Here is a 20,106-nt window from a genome sequence, read left to right on the forward strand (position 1 = left end):
ACTTATTTATATCTTAGCATGCTAGGCGGAGTTTTTAGAGGTCACTTTAGCCTTGCAAAGAGTGACATAGATAGATAATTCATACAGCAAATCTAAATAGCATAACCCAATCGGTTGTCATATCAAGGTACTTTACGCTTTACTTTCCAACTCCAAATCTGCTTCTAAACCAAGTGGAGATGTTATGAGAGTTAGAATAAAAGAAGACAAAGAGCTCTGAACCTTAGAGCTGAGATTTGCCACCCGTGAGCTGTGCAAGCTTAAGCCAGACACTGTTAGCTTCAGTTTCCTGGTCTATTAAGTAGGGCTGGGGTACATGATACGTGCTTTTTCCCCCTAGTACTAATTGGAATATGATTCTAATATAGTAAATTCTGGTGGGAAGCCAGTACCTAGAATTGAGTTGTGTACTCTTTATAGTTAAGAACAAGGACTTTGGAGCCAGACAGACCTAGGTTTAATCCTAGCTCTGCTGATTATATAAATTTGGGCAAACTGCTTAACCTCTTTGATTTTCTATATAATAGAAATGATAATACTTTCCTTTCCATCAGTATTTCTACATATACCCGACCAAAAACCTCCTTTGAGCTCACATTTCTGTTTTATCACCATATCTCTTACTTTTATATAGCAAAGCTTCGTAAGAATTGTCTCACTATCGTCTCTACCTTCTCATCTTCCTTTGACCCCCTTTGACCCTTCTATTCTTATGACTTCCACCAATACTGTTTTCAGTCAGGTCACTAATGATGCCTTCTGGCTAAATCTGAAGAACATATCTCAGTTATCTCGCAGCAAAATCCAACATAGTCAACCACTCTCTCCTTCTTGGAACACTCCCTTCCTTTGGCTTCCAAAAATTTGCCTTCTATCCCCTTGTCTCTTCCTTTTCTGTTTCCTGTGGGGCTCCTCCTCTTCTGTTTGCCCCTTACAGGTATTGTTGTCCCACAAAGTTCTATTCTAGATCCTACTTTGCTTTCTCTACAAAATCTTCCAGATATTTTAAGTATTTTCATGTCTTCAAGCACCACCTAGCCTATATGCTGATGACACCTGAATCTTTATCTTTAGCTCACAGTTTTTCTGAGTTTCAAATCCACATACACAGCTACATCCTGATTATTTCCACTTGCTTGTCCCTCAGATATGTCCCACAACACATCCCAATAAAGCTGATTATCTTTCTGCCCATATAAGGTACCCTGTTTTGGTGATGCAATCTCCATCCACTCAGTGGCTCAAGCAAGAAACTTGGGCATCATCCTTTTCTTTTTGTTTACCTTCACCTCCCACATTCAACTAAGCAGGTCTCATCTTAAGTATCTCTTGAATCCATCTGTCTTCTCCATCTCAATGGCCATTTTCCAATTCAGGCCACCATCGTCTCTCATCTCCATTGTTACAACATTCTCCTTATTTATCACAATGATCAGTCTTGCTGCCGTGCTTCACACTGCAGCTGAATTGGTCACATCATTTCCCTTATTATAATCTTTCAAGAGGTTTACCTTGCCTTCCAGCTAAAGTCCAGACATTTTTTTTTTTTTTTTTTTTTTTGCGGTACGCGGGCCTCTCACTGTTGTGGCCTCTCCCGTTGCGGAGCACAGGCTCCAGACACGCAGGCTCAGCGGCCATGGCTCACGGGCCCAGCCGCTCCGCGGCATGTGGGATCTTCCCGGACCGGGGCACGAACCCGTGTCCCCTGCATCGGCAGGCGGACTTTCAACCACTGCGCCACCAGGGAAGCCCAAGTCCAGACTTTTTACAATGACTTATAAGACCCTTTGTGATGTGACCCCGCTCACCTCTCCAGCCTTGTCTTTCCCTCCTCTCCCTGTTCTGTCCCCTACACACTTGATGCTCCATTGAAACAGAGCTTCTTCTGGTTCCTCAGGTTGAGCCATGCTCTTTCTCACCCCAGGCTTGTGTGTGCTTGTTATCCTCTTAGCTGGAAATTCTCTCCAAACTCTTCCCCCATCTATATCTGTATCTCCACCTCCAGAAAACCTTTCCTGATCTGTGAAGCTCCTGCTGGGTATACTCCCTATATGCTCCCCTCTGTATTTGCCCAGTCATCACACTTGCTACCTTGTATTATAATTGCTTATTTACTACTATCTCCCACTGTGCTAACCTCTGTAAGAGCAGAGGCCCTGTCTGTCTCACAGGTATTCCCTGCACTTAGCAGAGCCTGACTCATGGTGAGAACATAATCCACAAATAAAGTACTTACTGAATGAACAAATGTATGGAAATCATCCATTAGCTTGTTTACTAAGTGCCACTCTTGAGCCATAATTAATAGTAGGATATTAGAATATTTTTAAAGTATTGGGATCACTATGGGTATGATCTACACCTGTTGGCTTCTGTATGAATTCAGGAGCCCTGTAGCCCCACAGAGGGAACTCAGTGGCTTTCACAGTGAGAGGAGGGTTGGAGAGGGAGAGCAGGATGGTGGAAGAGGCTCACTGGACGGGACTTTGGGACCCTAACATGGCTTTCACCAGAGCAGCTAGAATTCTTTTGTATTATGCACTGGGGTGGCATATTATATTATTATATTCTATATGGGGTAAAAAAGGAAGGAAACATGAAACAAAAAGAAAAAATAGCCCTGATATAAGGAGATTATCAAAACAAGTCTTACAAAGATGGTTCTACAATTAAGTAAAGAAACTGAAGTGTTTGCTTTAAAAGATATAATGGAGGCAGGTATTGTGGTCACTACAACATAGTATATACTGTTATTACCAAGAAAGGGTACAGTGTTCTTAAAAACTGGCCTGGGATGATGGGGTTGTATATCTTCTTAAGTTTATGTCACTTCTCAAATCAATTAAACTGACTTATACTACCAACTGACATTTAATAACAAGATTATAAACAAGACTGAGAATTTTATCATCTTGTTCTTTTCTGTATCTTTTCTGTGTATTTCTATTGTTTTAGAAAACTGTACTTGAGGATAATAGGACTTTTTGCTGCGTAGACAGGGAGAAATATATATAATCAGACTTAAGAAATTAAATTAAACGTAGTACTAGTAATTTTCAATCCTAATCTGCTACCTCTGCCGATGCATGGTCAGAGATTTTATACCTTACAGTTCCCAAGTGAAATTCTGCATTTCCATGTCCCACTTTTCTAACATGAGAGGTGGCAGGATGTTAGACAAAAATATTGCTATTGGAAGAGAAGGCTTAGGAGGTAAATATTCTCTATTATTCATTCATTCAAAAATATTTATTCAGAGCCTACTCTGTGCCAAGCGCCTGCAACAATTTCTAGTATTTGGACGTGTATCAGTGAAAAAAATAGATAAGGTCCCTGCTGTTACAAAGCTTATATTGTGATGGGGGAGAGAAAGAGAATAAGGAAACAAGTAAAGAACATAATTTGGGAAAGTGATGAGCTGTAGGAAGCCAGAAGAATGATGATGTGCTAGGGATTGACACCCTGGGAAGGTGGGGGTGGATTGGGTCTGCTGTAGCCAGGTGGCCTCTGAGCTGAGCTAAGTGATGAGAAGGAAACAGCCATATGAGGAAGTAAGGACGGAGCCTTCCAATCAAAGGGAGCAGTGAGGGCCAGTTTCCACCCTATGCCTTCCCCTGTGGTCCTCAAGAAGGAAGCATCTGAGGTGTATGAGAGATGCCAAGCTTCCCTAGGCCTTTTCAGGGACCAGGGCCAAGTGGTTTGCTGGGAAAGCCTAACACTGCCTAAGTATAAAGGGGCATCATGGAAAAATAAATGAAGAAAGGAAGAGGAGAAAAGTCACATGAGTTCTTTTATAAGAAGTTATGTGTTTTGGTAAAATGTCTGTTTTTTCGCTTTAAGATTTAAAAACAGAATAATCTTAAAACTAGATACAAACAACAAAAAATGCCCCTAAATTGTGTGGGCATTTAATTGGAACCTGTGCTCATCCCACTTGGCCACTAGAGGGCAGCATTGCCTATCAAATGTACTGGAGGTTTTGCGCAAGAAAATCAATCCCACAGGTAATACGTCTCTGCCATCTCTGTTTCCTGTTCCTCCTCTGTCTTCCTCATAATCCACCCATAAACTCCCTGCCGTCCACCTATCTGAGGACACAGTCTCAGTGTTCTGGTGAGGCTTTCTGTTTAGAGAAGAACCTCTGACTTGTTAGGAAAAAATTAAGTCAGCACGTTTAACCTTGTTGGAGGTGTTTTGACCCTGTGCCTCACCGTGGACCCTTTCAGTGGGTAATGGGAATCTTGGGGATCTCTGGGGGCTGTGGTTGGCTCATTCTGCCCAGTTCTTCAGGATCAGACTCACTGTCGGGGGGCACAGGAGTTTAACATTGTTAAGTTAGGGAGCAAGGAGCTTTATTTCCTCTGTGTGTTGTTGGATAGGCTGTCAGCTGGTAAGTTTGGTGGCAGCAAACCTGGCTTCCACGGGCGTGGGGACCATGCTCATTTCTTTCCCAGCAGTCCAAGCTCCAGTCACGTGCGTGCAAGTTCCATGTTCTATGTTTTAGCTTTATTTTTAAGTTGGGCCTTTTATGAAAAAGTGTGCAAGACAGTGAGTTCAATAAGAGAAAAGTGGAAGAGAAATGACAAAATTTTAGCTGCAGCTAAACAGGCAGATTAAATGTAAGATTTTAAAATATGGTGTAAGAATTATATACAAATAAATTGTGTGAATTTATAATATGGGCTTTGCTTCCTTCCAGAGAAGGATTCAAGGCATCATGCAACAGAACACATTGCTATGAACATTGGGTAATTATATTAATTCAAGTTATATTTAGTGTACTCCATTTCTGCGCCAGGAACCAGGGGTATACAGGTGAATAAGACAGACACAGGCTGGGCTCTTATGAAGCTTCTATTGTAATTAAATAAAGATATGAATGAGGTCAGAAATCATATAAGAGTGTGTGTGTGTGTGTGTGTCTATGTCTGTGTGTGTGTTGGTGGTTCATAGCTGGAAGGAATTTTAAAGATCATTATCTCCAATACACTTTATTTTATAGATGAGGAAATGGTGGCTCAGGAATACTGTGGCTGATTCAGAGGTGAAACAGTTCATTTGAGCACTGAAATTTGCTCTGAGCAAATTGGAAAAACACTCTAGGTTACTTAGCTTTGAGTGCTTGATAAAAGAAAGAGAATAGTTTGGAAAGGGAATCTTCTTTTGGGGGCCATTGACTGAAGAAATGATCATATGGATCCTTATATCATGGACACAGAGGGACAATGAACATTCTTTAAATGATTATTTAAAAAATCATCAGCCCTTCATAAAATTAAGCCATACAGTATTTATTGAATTGTATTTCAGTGAAGGATTTCTGTGTGGCGTTAAGCTACTACATAGTCCAAAAATGTAACTTTTAGAAATTTAACCTTACATAATTTTTTTTTTTTTTTTTTTTTTTTTGCGGTACGCGGGCCTCTCACTGTTGTGGCCTCTCCCGTTGCGGAGCACAGGCTCCGGACGCGCAGGCTCAGCGGCCATGGCTCACGGGCCTAGCCGCTTCTTGGCATGTGGGGTCTTCCCGGACCGGGGCACGAACCCGTGTCCCCTGCATCGGCAGGCAGACTCTCAACCACCGCGCCACCAGGGAAGCCCTAACTTTACATAATTTAATGTAAGTTGACATAGGATAGAACCAAAAGAATCTGGAGAAATGTTTGATTCTTTTAAATTTCGTCATTGAGTAGCCACTCAGCGAATATGATTAGTGAAACTCTTTTGAGGAAACTAATCCCCCCACCAGGCTACCTGATCCAATTGGCTCTTTTTTTTTTTTTTTTTAAAATAGCATGTTTCTGGGCTCAAGTTATCTGTCTAGTTGCCTCAGTACACACTTTTTGCTTATGTAGACTTGTCTTAAAAGAGAGAGATAGAGGGCATACTCATAAAAGAAAGAAACTGGGAGGATTGCATTGTTGGCTGTCATACTTTTCATTAGAACATAAATTCCTAGAGTTGGAATTCTGTCTCGGATTTTTGGTTCTGCTAGCACGCTGTGCTCAATAAAAATTAACCCATCAATCAACAGGACAGAAAAGTCTACCTTGCCAGAATCAGTGCTCCCTGTTTGTCCCGTAGAAAGCCAATTAAAGTGTTAGGATGTTGTAATGGATACAGAAGCTAAGGAAAATGGCAAAAAAAAAAAAAAAAAAAAATCCCCCCCAAATCAAATAAAATTGAAGTAAAAAAATAGATAACAGTGAAGTATTCAGGGAACACTACTGCCCAATTCAGTTTTTCCCCTTGACAGTATCCTCAGTGTAATGGAAGTTTGCCTACCTGGGTGGCATCTTGGATGCCCCATTTCCCTCCTAGAAGATGCTGTTCAGGATGGGTCATGGTGGCACCGTCCATCTTCCTAACAGCTCACCCAGAGGCCACTCATTGCAGCACTCCCGGTAGTCTTGCCATCTGTCTGCCACCATCATCATCAGGGAACCAGCTCCTGAGCTCCTCTGGCTCAGCCTCACTTGGTCAGAAAACAAAAAGAACAATTCATCTGGGAAGGGATAAGTAGGAAGCTGGCAAGACAGAGAGAGCGCTATTGACTACAAAGAAGAAAGGGAGGGTTGGTGTGGGGAAGGAAAGTGAGACAGGCAAATTGAGAATTCTTCCTGTCACAAACCCTCTTGAGAATTGATGAAAGCTATGAAGTCTTTCTCCAGGACACGACATATGCATATGCATGCATAGTTTTGCATAAAATTTCATGAATCCCCACCTTCTTTACACACAAATATACCTCTTGTTTCAAAAGTTAAACTATAGAAGTTATAAGCTTTCAAATCTTATTAACAACCAAGAAATTCTGAAAAACTCTAATCATAGCAAGTTTTTTATATTAAAGAATTTTCTTTTTCCAACTGTAGTCTTGCATGTATCTTTCAAATACACTCATTTTTAGAAGCAATTACTAGAACACTAAGAAGGGCCAAAATGGACAATTACAAGGGTAAAAACAATTGTTATCAGTGTTTTTTTCATGTTGCATAGCACACCTTTGAGATTTTTGCATATTCATTTACCTAAAAGTAATTTTGTTTAAAAGAAAAAAGGCTTCATTCTATTACCAAATTCTAGAGGGCTCAGTTTACCTGATATTTGACTGTTGAGGGCTCTTTTGGGAAAATCATAAAAGAAAACAAGTTCATCATCTACCAGGCTCATGCACTCCGTATCCTGAATGGAGGGGGCACATCCTCAAGTCCAATTAAAGACATGCTAACTACAAATTGCACATTCTTCCGCTGTTTCATTATAGGAATGTGGAGCTCATTCTGATCTCTTTTTGAAGGCAGGTCTAGGGCCCTTGGCTTATCTTTTTTCCAAAAACCATGCAGATAAGAGGTTTACACCTTAGAATGGAGCACTGAGGCAACAGTGCCTGGACTGCCCGCAGCCAAAGACACAGGAGAAGCTCTCTCTACCTGCCCTCATAGCACTTGGGGGAGCAGAAGGGGCAGAGGTAACAGCTGGCGAAGAGAAAATGTGGGCGGAAGTGAGGGGAAATCAATAAAACAGAGATGAAAATGTAATGTGCTGCCCACACCATAAAGGAAAATCATGATGAAGGCCCAAGTTAACTCCCATAATGCTTTCAGGGATCAGAGAAATGACACTATCAAAACAGAGCATTAGTTTTCTGAAGCCTACAGGCTGAATTTTATTTATTTAAAGTTAACTCCCATTTTAATACAAAAAAAGATAACATATTCTACATCAAAGGGAGAAAAACTTTTCCTAATGTATCCACTTCTCTTCTGAAGTGCACGAGCTGTCGCCATATAACGCTTTGTGGTGTTTTCTAGGCTGTGCTTGCTTTTCTTTGCGTCGGGAAATGCACAGTAAACAGACTCAAGCCTGGGTCTGCTGTTTCTCAACGCCAAACGGCAATCGTTTGATTTCGTTTGTGTTTTCGAATGCATTGTTAGTTTTAACTAAGATTTATATATGTTGCATGAATGATGTTTCAAAGCAGGAGAGAAAGAGACTGAGAATCAGATACGGGTAGGAAATCAGTCCTTGGTAAATTGTATAAAAGTGTGAATCACAAGCCGTTGAGAGGATTGGGCTGGAGTAGCCTTTGGGGAATTACTCAGTTTTTCTCTGGTGACCATTTCATTTCCCTTGGAAGTTCAGTCAGTGGTTGCCTGGACCTTGTCAGAACTTGACCTCTCCATGAGGATGGCACAACCTATCAGCTTTTTGGATATTGTTTCCGTAGCTTTGAGGACAGACCAAAATTACCATCTTGCTGAATTTCTGGTCTTCTCATTGTTCTTCATATAATTTGCTCATTTCTGAGCCTCAGTGTTAACTAGTTCTCTGTGTGTATAGAAGTCAATTTTAAGGTACTATAGCGGGTAAAACCATGGACTTGGCGTTCTGGTGGCCTGGGTTCAACTCCCAGGTCTGCCATTTACTAGCCATGTGATAATTACTTAACATCTCTTTGCCTCAGTTTCCCCATCTGAAAATGAGATAAGATTACCTACCTCACAGGGATAGGAGGAGTAAATAAGTAACATACAAAAGTTGGTTAGAATAGTACCCAGTACATAGTAAGTTCTTTACTATAGAGTGTTTGCAATGATGATGATGGCGATGATGATTGTTGTTATTTTTCTAATTACAGCAGTACAGTTTTTTTCCTCTGGGGAACCACTAACCCCTTCCCTGATCTTGTTCTGATATGGTTTAGATGGGGCTGACCCCGCGGGCTTCCATTCCAGGGGTGGGGACATAACCCAGACCTGGCCAATCTGTGAATTTCACCCCCCCTAGCTACAGAGGTTGACTCAGGGTTGGGAAAATGATATAAGTTGGTCCAGTCAGGGTAAATCACAGGAGTTTGTTTAGGACTATTGGGAAAGAGATGCTGTCTTTTGTTTTGGGTGGTTAAGGGAGCAAGATGTAAGCCTGGCAGCGACGACATAGAGTCAGTCATTCTGAGACTGAAGCGAGTACAGAGGAAAGCAGAACCGAGAGATGAAGAGGGAAAGAGAAACCAGTTTAAACTGTGGGACCCCATGATCGCAGCCATGCTGGGAGCCCCGGGGCCACTCCTGCATAAGGTAGTTTGTACTGGGCTTCACTGACTCCCACAGACACCTCCTCTGTCCTCTACCTGATTCAAACCCAGCCCATCCTTTGAGGCACAGTGCCTTCTGGAAGTGATGCCTCCTTTTCTGAGTTCCCATAGCACCCACCATCTGTGCCATCAATTTAGTACTTATTATCCACACTAGAAAGTTTACTTTTGCAAATGCGTTTACTGTCTCTCTCCAATTCTACGGTTTGGGTCCATGTTCCACTCCTTGGTGATCTCCATAGCACTAGCACATCTGCTACTTCATAGCGTTTGCCACATATTTGTTATTTGAATTCCTTTTATCCTCTTAATGCCCATCAGAAGTGAATTAAATACCCCAGCACACATAGGAATACATGAAGTAAACTAGAGATGGGTTGTTCAGAACCCTAACAACAGGATAGGGTTGTTACATGTAGGAGAATTTTGAGAGAGGAGCCCAGCCCCCTGTCACCTGTAAGGAGCAGAAGCAATAGAATGTGGACTTGTTTATATTTGTCCCACCAGACTGTAAGCTTCGTAGGAGCAAAGACTGGCTCTATTTTTTAAACTCTCCTCCAGTCAGTGCTATATGTTCCCAGTGCTTTGCACAGTACCTGACACATTTTAGGTGCTCAGTAAATACTTGTTGAATAGATGCTGCATTTGCAGTACAGGGAGCTCTCAGAGCAATCACCTAACCCTTACCAACATGTAAGGGAAATAAAGTAAGAAAGGAATTGCTGGTTCTATGTAGCCAACACCTTCCTCCCATTATTCTAAACCCCTTCTACAATCACCTTATTTCTCCAAATCACAAGAATAAATAAAGCCATTCCTTAGGATGACAGATGAGGTGTAATGACAGAAGCATGTTTGGAATTTCTAGGTCTGTGAAAAAACCCGTATGAATTCCAGACCCAACAAAGAAAGGCTTACTGTCATTAGAATGAGTGAGTGAAGCAGTATGAAAGCTGAATCACAGATTTAGAAAAAGGCACTGCATTGGAATGTTCAACATATACACAAAGAATTCTGGGTTTTGATCAGTCTTATTTTCTTAGGTAACATTATGTAGCATTAGTTCCATAACAGCTTTAAGTTTTATAAATTGAAGAAAATATAAACCACTTTTTTTTTAATTAGTTGATTCTCTCCCACAGAAAGTATTAATACAATAGTCATCTGCTTTCCCAACTCAATATTTTCCATTCACTCATTTCTTCAATCATTCATTATTCTCTGGTCAATATTATCATCCTAAAATTATTTTTATTACATCAGTGCTCTTCCCCCAAACATTCATTTGCTCTGACAGCATAGAATCCAAGCTAAAGCAGACAGGCAAGACCTTCAGTAATTTGATGCCAACACACCTGTCCATATATAAACTTTCCCCTATTCCCCCAACCAAGCCTCTATTCCATTCACCTTTGTCTCTTTACTCTTCGCTTTCCTTGCTTTTCACTTCTATACTTCTGAATCTTTCTCTCTGTCTACTCAAGCATGTGTTTTCTTTTAAGCAATGTTCTTTAACCAGTCCGATGAAGATGCGCTTTCCTTCCTCAATTCCCAGGGTATTTATGGTCTGTATCACTCGTTCCTTTTACTGTCTCAGATTTTTATCATTTCACGTGAGTGCGTCTTCTGTTCTCTACTATGAATGCTTTAACGGCAGAGATCACACCTTGGACTTCTTTGTGTTGTGCTTTACATACAATCTGGATTATTTCAGTGACTATTGTAATAACTCAGGTGATACCCTTTCACTGTTCATGCTTGGGAGGTTTTGTCCTTTTTTAGTTAGTCATGCCAATTGCCATAAAATTCTCAAATTTATAATATCCCTCATGACTGAAATTAATCAGAATTGCTCTCCAAATTATTCTTTACAAAGATCTTCATCTTACTCTACCAAGTACTTTATAAATCAATTAAAAAAAAAGAAACCCACCAGGTAGCCAATAGAAAAGGGGGATTGGGGTATGCATAAAATAATGAATGGCTAGTAAAATATGAAAAGATGAGTATCTTAGATCAAAATTAAATAAGTGCAAATTAAAGTCAAATTCCGTCTTTCACTTCTGAGACTGATAAAGATTAAAAAATTAAAATTGCCAGTGAACAGGGCTTCCCTGGTGGCACAGTGGTTGAGAGTCTGCCTGCCGATACAGAGGACACGGGTTCGTGACCCGGTCCGGGAGGATCCCACATGCCGCGGAGCGGCTGGGCCCGTGAGCCATGGCCGCTGAGCCTGCGCGTCCGGAGCCTGCGCGTCCGGAGCCTGTGCTCCGCAACGGGAGAGGCCGCAACAGTGAGAGGCCCGTGTACCGCAAAAAAAAAAAAAAAAAAAAAAATTGCCAGTGAACAGTGTGGACCAAGGTGTAGAGAAATGGGAATCGACGTATAGTGTCAGGAGCACCAATTTGGTATAGCCTCTTTGGAGGGCTATTTAGCAATATAAAAGAACATTTAAAATTTCCCTAACCTTAGAGTGAAGAAGTTCACCTTTAGTCATTCTCCCTATAGATATAATCATATAAATGCATAAACGTATCTAGATGTTAAAAGATATTCATCGTGGTATTATGTATAATAGCAAAAGACCACCCAGTGCACTTCAGTGGGGGATTAACCCAAGGTTGAGTACCAGGCTGTGATGGGGCTGGGACTTGAATCCGGGCAAGCTGACTCCATGCTTATAAAAGTAAGTCCTTATTACTGCCAACTAAACATACTTAGGGCCCTTCTCTAAGGAGCTCAAAATCCTATGTAGACATTGTCTGTTTTTTGGCCAGAAGGAAGAGTAGTTAGGCGTAAGCCATAAACATTACTACAATCATTAAACAAGTTAGCAATAGAGACAAGACTGGAATTCCTATATTCTTGACTCACCCATAAAGCACTCTGCCATTTCTCATCTCAGTTTTGAGTTGACCCACATTTATTTAACTTGGTGACATGTCTGCAAAAAAAAAAAATGTTCTAATGAATCTTTCAGGGTGTTCTGATAGCTGCTCTGTTTTGAAGTGTATCTGATGAATGATTTATATATTAGATTTATTAAAAACACATCCATTACTCTGAGGCCTTGAGTGGATATTTAAAGGAAGAATATGGCATATTCAACCCAGCAGTTATGATTCCACATAAATAGCTAAGGGATGGCCCACTAGGGGATGTCAGATTAAAAAGATGTTCTGAGAAGGTGAGTGGACTTGGCCTCTCTAACTCAAGATGCAGAAACAGAACCACCACAGAAAATAGTCTTGCCTCCATTCCCTATGGCTTAAAACTTCATTTTTTTTTTTTTTTTTTGCAAAGGCAGGCAACTGGTTCTTCTCCTGCTTGGTTTGACTTACCAAACTCCCCTTACATTTGGACAAAACGCAATTCTCACAGTAGGATGCAAAGACAAGTGCAGTGACCTAATGAATTTAGGAAGGAGAATGGTCAAAAGTACAAAGATCTTTCAAAATCAACACTGGTACACAGATTTGTAATTCCTTCTAGGAAGTCAGCTACAGAAGGGACACTAGAGGACAGAGCATAAGGGTTCAATTCATTCTCCCTGTCTCTGTTTTTTAATTAAATTTTAGGACATGCCAAAAATATTCTAGGATTTGGGAGAGAAAAAGGTAAAAGGGTTGTTAAGAGTACAAGATTTTAAGATTCACCTCTGAAAGCTAGGCTAATATATCAACCAGGATTAGTCTGCCAAAAATATGAAAATATAAAAACATCATAAATTAGTCAGTTGTCCATGGCTATAATCTGTTTGCCTGATGCCAGATGTACTTATGACAGGAAAAACAGTTGGCTTTAAAACAGCTGGAAAATGTTAAGCACTTATATAACACATTTTTTAAAAAGTATCAAATGGGTTGGTGTCTTATTAGGGTATGCATTTTAAAAGAAGTGGCTATGATTTAACTTGGACCCATGGTAAGTTTTTCCATTTTAGCATTTCAGTGTTCATTTAGGGAACTATAATACCATGTAGTACAAACCCTTTATTAATCAGTGCATTCGTTATCTGAAATAAAAGTTTTATTCAATCACTGTATTTTGATAGACTAGACTATTGCACATGAGTAGGAGATAAAGGATTGAAAAGAGTGTCTTTGGAGGAGAGGAGCTCAGACCTTCTTTCTTGCACATTCCCAGGAGACAGTCAGTTTCCAGTACCATCAAGATTTCAGAAGGCTGGCAGGGACTGTGAGGAAGCCCTCTGTGGTATAACAAATCAGTACATGAAACAGCTAACCATGTAACTGGTGAGAGGAAAGAATGAAATCATTTCTGCTTAAAATCTGTCTATGTCATCTTTTAATCTATTTAGGGTGATTGGCTCAGCTGGCTTTATGGCAACCCAGCCATGTGTATGGTGAGGACTCTCTAGAAGCCATCATCAAAGTTAGTAAATCTGTTTCTGCTCTCTGCAGGCTCTACTTGCTTAGCCTGATCCGTCCATCTCTCTTACTGCCCAGCAATTAGAGAAAGAGCAGGCAGAACTCTAAGGAGTGATAAGAGAAAGGATGAGACATACTAGGCAGACATGCACATACACAGCAGAGATCTGGAAAAAAATACTAATAGATATTTTCACAGCCTGATATACATCAGCAAGAAGGAAATAAAGACTCATTAAAAAAATACTTACTTTCCCATAACTGCCTATAACTTTGTGCACTGATAGAGTCTTCTAACACAACTTTGTATTTTGGATGCTGTAGTAGTCATCAGCATAGACTAATTTTTTTTGATTGAAATATAGTTGATTTACAATGTTATGTTAGTTTCAGGTATACGGCAAAGTGATTCAGTTATACATACATACGTATATATACATATATTCTTTTTCAGATTCTTTTCCATTGTAGGTTATTGCAAGATATTGATTTTAGTTCCCTGTGCTACACAGTAGGTCCTTGTTGTTTATCTATTTTATATATAGTAGTATCTGTTAATCCCAGACTCCTAATTTATCCCTCCCTCCCTCCTTGCCTTTCCTCTTTGGTAACTGTAAGTTTGTATTCTATGTGTATGAGTCTATCTCTGTTTTGTAAATAAGTTCATTTGTATCATTTTTTAGATTCCACATATAAATGATGTCATATATTTGCCTTTTCTGACTTACTTAGTGTGATAATCTCTGGGTCTATCCATGTTCCTGCAAATGGCATTATTTCATTATTTTTTATGGTGGAGTGATATTCCATTATATACATCTGCCACATCTTCTTTATCCATTCATCTGTTGATGGACATTTAGCTTCCATGTCTTGGCTACTGTAAATAGTGCTGCTATGAACATTAGGGTACATGTATCTTTTCTAATTAGAGTTTTATCTGGATATATGCCCAGGAGTGGGATTGCTGATCATATGGTAACTCAGTTTTTAGTTTTTAAGGAAGCTCCATACCGTTCTCCATAGTGGCTGCACCAATTTACATTCCCACCAATAGTGTAGGAGGGTTCCCTTTTTTCCATACCCGCTCCAGCATTTATTATTTGTAGACTTTTTGATGATAGCTCTTCTGGCTCGTGTGAGGTGATACCTTATTATAGTTTGGGTTTGCATTTCTTTAATAATTAGTGATATGGAGTATCTTTTCATGTGCCTGTTGGCCATCTGAAGGAGCATAGACTAATTCTGATACAATCACTAAAACCTAAATTATTCTGAAAAGAGGGCATGGTTAATAAAATCAAGGAAACAATAAAATTGGCCCAAATATATATTTTTAGAAGATTCCAGAACCAAAAGTCAAATATATATTTGTGTACCCCAAGATCAAAACCTTGCTAGCTAAATATTGATGTGAAGGTCTATCACCTAATGGCAAAAATTTCTTAAATTTCAAACCCTGAAGGTGATCCCGTCTATACAGCATCCTGGATTTCTTGCAACCATAGTCTGGATGTATGCATTGCTACAAAGATCTCTGGGAAATGCTCTTTGGCAGCAGATCTGGAAAATTATGAAAAAATACTCACCAGTATAAACTGTGTTAAAAAAAAATGGTTATGCTACTTCCTGAACATTTAATAGCTATTTGCATTTATTTACACACATAAGTTGCATCACCGTACTGATATAAACTGTTTCTGTTAAAATCCTGAGGAAGTGAAAGGGAGAATAAAGGGGGAGAGAAGAATATAGTGGTTTGGTAAGGGTAGAATCAGCAGCCCCTCACAGGGATGATTTCAGTTTTTCCTACCTCATAAAAGGAAGGGAAATGATTCTTGATTAGAGAGGAGTTATCATATGATCATGTCTTGAACCTTTGCATTGTTTCCCCACTTTTCAACACTTGAGTGAAAAGAGGACAGGGGATAGTGACTCCCCTTCTGAAGTAAGGCAGGCCCAACATTGGGCCAGCTCCAAATCTAGGTCACGGTTAATGTTTCATCCACTGTGTCTTCCGCCTGGAGCTCAAATGCAGTGCTGAAATGCATTGGATTGCAGGTGATTGCTTTTTCTGGACACAGTATGAGAGTGATTTATGACGGAGGAGACAGAACTGGGTGAGACCTGCAAAACCTAGTGTCTTCATACTGCTTAAGAGTGCCCTGCTTACCCCTGACTAATGTGGCAACAATTCTAAGGAGGCTTTAGTCAATATACTGTAGTACACACGATGCTCCTCACTTTGGCCTGGAATCAAGACCCTTTTGAAAAGTTAGCACATTTCTTCACATGAAAGGAGCCATTCATGTCAGTGGGTGTTTCATAGGTCCCAGGGTCAGAGTGTAGGCTAATGTACTCAGTAGTAAGTACCAGTCATCCTTCTTAACTAGGCCAGCATTTGTCCAGTTGAAATGGCTAATATATGTACTTCTAGATCCCTTTCTCAAGCTTTTAATGACTGCAAAACCCTCCCTCAAATATATTTGTTTCCTATTTTCTCAGTGCTAAAAAATGGGCAGCTTTTCTTTTTCTTCTTATACTGGCATGAAAGCTTGGCTTTTGACAATTTAAACTCTGTACGAAACCCTAGAATTTGGAACTGTTGTCTTTATTCACTTATTGAGGAACAAAGCCCCTTTCCAAAATAAATAGACTTGAGATCTAGACTGTGGAAGCTGGAAGGAGTAGAGTTAGGCATAGAAGTGCTGTATTTTGAAGACGCTCACTGTGAAAATAGTGCAGAGGTACAGAGAGGCTACAGCTATTGCTTGTAAGCATAAATCAGGTAGTGGATATTGTTATGGGCTGAATTGTGTTCCCCCAAAATTCATATGTTGAAGCCCTAACCTCCAGTACCTTATAATGTGACTGGATTTGGAGACAGGACCTTTAAAGAGGTACTTAAGGTAAAAGAAAGTTATATGGGTGAGCCCTAATCCAGTATGACTGGTGAATTTATAATAAGAGGTGATTATGATGCAAGCAGCACAGACTGAGGGGTGATTATGTGAGGAGGTGAGAAGGTGGCTATCTGCAAGCCATGGACAGAGGCCTCAGAAGAAATCAACCTACTGACACCTTGATCTTGGACTTCTAGCCTCCAGAACTGTAAGAAAACAAATTTCTGCTGCTTAAGGCACCCAGTCTGTGGTATTTTGTTATGGCAGCCCTAGAAGACTAATACAGATTTGAAAGTGCTTGTAATTGATAGAGTGTTTTACACATGCCAATTATCATCATCATTATTATGAAGAACATTCTAAAAATAAAAGGGAGGGAGAAGGGGTATCATGGAGGAGCCAGGGAGTGGAAACCAGCCTGGACACACAAAAGCAACACATATCAATAAAAGTGTATTGGTGACTAAGAGATGTGTTTTGACTCCTAGCACATGTCAACATGATAAAGAAGTTATGAAAAGAACTAGAGACACTCAGGGAGAAGGCAATTACTTCTGCTTGTTGGGTGTGCTGAGTGGAGGTTGGGGAGAGGAGAGTTTTCAGAATTTTCATAAAAAGAGAGTGGTATTTTGTGAAGCAGATGACATGGGGACAGAGGAGGAAAGGCGTCAGGGGCACTCATACATGAAGGTATGCCATGTCACTGGGAAAAAGCACACAGTGTGATAGCAGGACAGAAAACACATGGGAGAGTTCTGGGAACTCAGACCTGAAAACTAGGTTAGCATCAACTTGTAGAGGGCCTTGAATGCTGTGTGAAGGGACTTGGATGCTATCATGTAGGCAATAATGAAGGCAAATATATTGTTTTTATTATCTCAATATTTCTTTAGTTTCTGCCCTTATGTTTTTTTCACTTTCATTGCACATCTTTACTCAGACTTCAAGTGCCTTCTCTATCCCAGTCCACCAGGTTCCATCAGCGAAACAGCTCCTTAAAAGCCATCTTTTATAGAGGCTTAAGTGGTTTTCCATTGACCCCCACCCTTGAAAAGTGTGGTGACAGCCACACTTGTGGCTGAAAAGTGATAGCCTTGATGTCCGAGACCCTGTGCAAGTTTGGTCACCAATTTGATGGATTTTTTTAGGGCATGTCATTTTTGCAATTTGCTAATAACTGACAATAACAGTCACAGGGATCAGCCAAAGTATTTTGGGGTCTCAAAAAACATTGATTGACTATGACTAGGTGAGCAAAATGTGTCTAAAACTTGATGTATACCCCATTCTCTGGCCTGGGCATATCCTCTCTCTCTTTCTCTTTGTATCTGAATTAAAATAACATCTATCAATTATGGAATACGGCCAAACAGTTAAAGACAAGTTATGAGATTAATTGGAAATTCATGCCATAACTTGGAGAAGTTTCAGGAGGAATCTTTATTGATACATGTTTATATATCACAGGGAAAAATGAAATCACACTCACTCTTTATTCAAAATAAACCTTATCACATATATGCAGATATACAGAACCTTTTGACTGTGGTAGGGATACTGAAGGACACTGCAGAATATGTACCCACACAATTAGGTGGTAGAAGAATGTGCTAGATGTCTAAAAAGACAAATAGTCTTTTATCACTACATTTTCTGCTCCTGTGTACTAACTTGTAAATTAGAAGTAAATGTACATGCCTCTCTAGCTCTATTTTCAGCACACTAATAAAAAACTTTCATTTTGACCAAGAGTTAGTTTTCATGTTCTTAGAATTTACTCTTCTAACAGATTTTTAAAATCCATTATATAATTTTAATTATAGAACGGCCATTCTTACAGAAGCAGTATAAACGAAGTGGTTAAGAATGAGAGCTCTGATGTCAGACCACCCTGGTTCAAGTCCTGGTTCTTCAGTTTGTGGTGACCGTGTCCTAGTCATTTTTATCTCTTTGCACCATAGAGGATCACTGTGAGGATTAAATGAAATAATGCAGGTAAAATGCATGCTTAGCACAGTAGTGGATGCAAGTAATAATCTGCTATATAGAAAAGAACATTCTCTGCTAAATACTGGGCCTCAAAAGTGCGTTGATAGGGAAGCCATACAGAATGCAAATACAACTGTCACCTACAAGTACAAACTCTCTGGTCAGTGGACAAGAAGTGATAATGATGACGCAATTGGTAAACGATAATACCAGAAAAATCAGTCCCTTTACAAGTTTCAACCAGTGGTTCAGAAGAAGCTGACTTTACACAGCTCTAGCAGGAAGCTAAAAGTTCAGAGAGTTTGTGCTGATAGGGAATAGTTTTGAAATCTTGATACCTAGGTAGAAAAGGTCATTTGGGGTCTTATTGCTTAACAAAAGCCCTGTGGATTGCAGTATTAAAATTCTTAGGACAGCTGTGCCTCAGTGAGACAAAGACATTTCAGAATGGTGCTGAGAACAGTTAGTGTGAAGAGGTTGCTCCTTAAGCAGAGTGGTGGAGTTCTTGTTTGGTGGTCTAAGTGCTAAGCCAGCATGCCACATGGATAAGTTCTCCTCTGTGTAAATGGGTCACAGGTACCAGAACCAGAGTAGATGCCATCTTGTCCATCTCTGCCTCCAACAGTGTCTGGAACTCTAAAATGCAAAAACAGAAAAATGATGCGTTTTCACTGTTGACCTTGCACAGACCAGGTGCACAGCCAATAGTTGTTGAATACATTTATCTACCACTGCAAAGTCAATTTCTTTGGGGTTACGACAGGGATAAAGACTCTTGTATCTTGTACTGGCCTGACACCCAGCACCCACTGTGTCTGGTTCTTTGGTGTGTCTTGCCTGAAGAGTTCTCCATTATCATACCAAGTGGAACCAATGTTAAAATATTTACCGGGTCTCCAACTTTTCTGCCTTTTCATCTTAACAGAAATTCTACCTGTGACATGATTGAAATGAAAATGTCTTTTCCTAGATCTGAAAATTATGTTCAGGTTAAGGTTATTTAAAATTAGAAAAGGAATATAACCCAAAAGAAACATTTAAGACAAAATATAACGATGATAAAACCAGCAATATTAGAAAGCATTTTCTGTTAATTTGATGATGTTAATCATGGGAGTGAAGCATGAGATATTATACATTATAAATATGGGATTGGAAGAAATATTAAGTATACATTTTTTTTATACAGCAGGTTCTTATTTGTCATCAATTTTATACACATCAGTGTATACATGTCAATCCCAATCGCCCAATTCATCACACCCCCACCCCCACCCCCACCCCTTCCCCCCCTTGGTGTCCGTACGTTTGTTCTCTACATCTGTATCTCAATTTCTGCCCTGCAAACCGGTTCTTCTGTACCATTTTTCTAGGTTCCACATATATGCATTAATTTATATTTGTTTTTCTCTTTCTGACTTACTTCACTCTATATGACAGTCTCTAGATCCATCCACATCTCAACGAATGACCCAATTTCATTCCTTTTTATGGCTGAGTAATAGTCATTGTATATATGTACCACATCTTCTTTATCCATTCATCTGTTGATGGGCATTTAGGTTGCTTCCATGACCTGGCTATTGTAAATAGTGCTGCAATGAACATTGGGGTGCATGTGTCTTTTTGAATTGTGGTTTTCTCTGGGTATATGCCCAGTAGTGGGATTGCTGGATCATATGGTAATTCTACTTTTGGTTTTTTAAGGAACCTCCATCATACTGTT

The 20,106-nt window shown here is 39.9% G+C and overlaps 1 protein-coding gene and 1 long non-coding RNA gene across 2 annotated transcripts in view; one reads left to right on the forward strand and one right to left on the reverse strand.

Moving 5' to 3' along the window:
* LOC109550000 (uncharacterized) overlaps positions 1-20,106 on the forward strand; it is a 151,077-nt gene that overhangs the window by 70,222 nt on the left and 60,749 nt on the right. The gene's annotated exons all lie outside the window — the stretch shown is intronic.
* The window catches only part of LOC141278000 (uncharacterized), a 263,850-nt gene continuing 261,556 nt past the window's right edge, over positions 17,813-20,106 (reverse strand). The window contains exon 7 of the mRNA XM_073800715.1: positions 17,813-19,016. The gene's annotated coding sequence lies outside the window, so the exon portion shown is untranslated. The remainder of the gene's footprint in view (positions 19,017-20,106) is intronic.

The sequence above is a fragment of the Tursiops truncatus genome, chromosome 2 (genome assembly GCF_011762595.2).
Source record: "Tursiops truncatus isolate mTurTru1 chromosome 2, mTurTru1.mat.Y, whole genome shotgun sequence".
NCBI classification, from domain to species: Eukaryota; Metazoa; Chordata; class Mammalia; order Artiodactyla; family Delphinidae; genus Tursiops; species Tursiops truncatus.